The following is a 2,677-nucleotide window of genomic DNA, read 5'->3' on the forward strand; positions in this document are numbered from 1 at the left end:
GGATGAGTTGGAGTGACCTAGAACTGATCAGTACTATGCCTCACTAATGCTCAATCAAATCCTCACAGCAATGTTTACAACAGCGTAAAGCCTTCCCGGAAGAGCAGAGGTTGTCACTGCAGCACAAACCCACTCAGAACACCCTTCGGTTCAGAAGAAATACTGGATGAGTTGGTGTCTACACCATTTGGGACATGTAGTGATTAGATCAGCCAGTCACAGTGAACCCACTGCTTCAGACTTCACTACACCCCTGACTAATGCCTCCTCCAAACTCTGGCATAACCGCTGGTCCAACCGATGTGCCCACATTAGCTTCTTTCACAGAGCTCGGCCTAATTAAAACCATCCATAATGCTCTTGGACAGGGATACTGTGTGCTTGGAAACCAGCTACTGAAGACATTCTGTTTTATGGTCAAACAAGATGATGACGCCTACATGGCCCTTACAGTAGAATTGCAGCTTCAGTAACATCCGTCTTCTATGAGAATACAGGTAGGCGTTTAATACTGTATAAAGCTGAATCAAGATAAAGCTGTGGAGCAGGAATATTAGGATGAAACAGCACAATATTCCTGCAAAGTTTATTGGCTGATGTTTATGTGAATAAATCTATTGCCCATTGCTGCAGGAGAGAGGAGGTTGGAGGGTTTGTGCTTCTACTCGAATATGTAGAAAATAATACTTGGTGATGATACTGTCCAGGTCAGCTTTATTTGTATGGCACATTCTACAACAGCCACCTTGTCCTGAAATACAGGTACAGCCTCCTAATGAGTTGCTTGTAATGAGGGGAGCTCATTACAAAGCAAGACGGATGTTTGAGAGAGAATATGATGTTGGACTGTTCATTAAAGCATCCAGGGCTTTCCAGGGAAGTGTCACATGCAAATGACTACAAAGTGGTCAAGCAAATCCAGGTGACAGGAGGAACTATAGCAGGAGACATGGACTTCACTCTGCTCTGCTTTTCAAGGTCAATCCGCAGGGAGTCTGACTGCTTTAGCAGATCAGGAACATGCCTGTTTGTTCTCAGCCATGAAGGAGACGAAGGGTTAATGAATGAGGACGCCTCGACGGATTTTAGAAGTGTCTGTGTGTGTCAGAGAATCGGCACTCGTTGTCCAGCAGGTGTGAAAAGACGGCTGAAAATGACTTAAACGACCTGTTTGAACAGTAGCCGAGCGATGACCACCAGTTTTGTAGCTCCCTCTTTACTCTCTTCTCTTTACTAATGTGGATGGAAGGCGTTTTGATGGAAATACGTTTCACAGCTCTAAGTGAGCTGGATTTTCATCTTCATAGGCGAGCGAACAGGTAAACATTTAAAAAGGTGTTGTTATTGTGTTTAAACACGGTTGTTTGTGCAGGGTTGTTTGATATAAAGACGTCTGGGCACGGCTGTCTTTGTGCAGAGGTGTGAATTGTTTTTCACAGCAGAAGGTCTTACTTCTTTCACCCATCACTGCTCATCTTTCGCAGAGTCAGTATCGTAGCCTGTGAGGTTATTCCGAGGCGCGATCATTGCTGGTTGAAGACTTTGCCCCAGGGGCAGTCGTGGGCTGGCAGTTAGGGAACTAGCCCTGTGACCGGAAGGTCGTCGGTTCAATCCCCTTGGCTGACAGTCCATGACTGAAGTGCCCTTGAGCAAGGCACCTAACCCCCAATGGCTCCCCAGGCACCGTGGACAGGGCTGCCCACTGCTCCGGGCAAGTGTCCTCACTGCCCCCTAGTGTGGGTGTTTCACTGCACGGATGGGTTAAATGCAGAGGTCTAATTTCAGTGTGCAGACACAGTGACAAATGGTTGTTAATTCTATTCTATTCTCTAGCAACTCAACATTTGACACACAGGCAATGGAGTCCTAGTTCAACTGGTAACAGAGTAACAGGGTCAAAATGTTTTCTGATCATAATAATTCAAAATATTTCTTTTCCACGAGAGGATGGCCACTAGGGGGCACTACGCAAAGAGTCTACTTAAAAGTGCTGCCATTGTAGTGATAATACGATTGAATGCAAGTTAAAGTATTGACAAAGAAATTACTCAAGTATGTCTACTCGGATCATTTTTCAAGTACTGGGAAGTTTACGTTCACATAAGCTGAATTTGTTGCCTAAACGACGCTCATAGTGTAAATAACAGCATTCGATTCTATAAAGAACTTTTGCTATAGATATCTCTAAGTATCTACGTTGAACATAAGAAATACATCCAAATAAAAAGTCTAATTTAAAAACATAGTTTTTAACTGTCAGTTTAATTTGAACCTTCCAGATCTGTTGTTCCACTCATGAACACCCATCTCTTGTTTAGCCTTCAGACGTGTGGAGCTATTATTTCGCTTTCAGTTCACACTAAATAATTCATTGCGTGCAATTACATAACTAATTACATACATACTGAATTACTTTTAGACCCAATTTACCTTCTTTATCGACAAGCTCAGACCTGTACCTGTGATGTTTTTTTTGTTTCAATGTTGCAAAATAACAAAAACATGTCAAAAATATTTTTTTTTCTTGCTTTATAAAAAGACTGTACAACTAATTTCTAAACAAACCCATTTTAATACAATAAAATCTCTCGTCCCACTTTATATTGTGTTTACATTGACTGTGTAGTTACATATGAACATGTAACTACTAATGATTTAGTCGCTGTTCCAGATGATT

The 2,677-nt window shown here is 42.1% G+C and overlaps 1 pseudogene; it reads left to right on the plus strand.

Moving 5' to 3' along the window:
• The first annotated feature begins 1,473 nt into the window (after positions 1–1,473).
• Positions 1,474–1,651, plus strand: LOC119264198 (annotated as a pseudogene).
• The last annotated feature ends 1,026 nt before the right edge of the window (positions 1,652–2,677 follow it).

Source organism: Pygocentrus nattereri, chromosome 10, assembly GCF_015220715.1.
Source record: "Pygocentrus nattereri isolate fPygNat1 chromosome 10, fPygNat1.pri, whole genome shotgun sequence".
Taxonomy (NCBI): domain Eukaryota; kingdom Metazoa; phylum Chordata; class Actinopteri; order Characiformes; family Serrasalmidae; genus Pygocentrus; species Pygocentrus nattereri.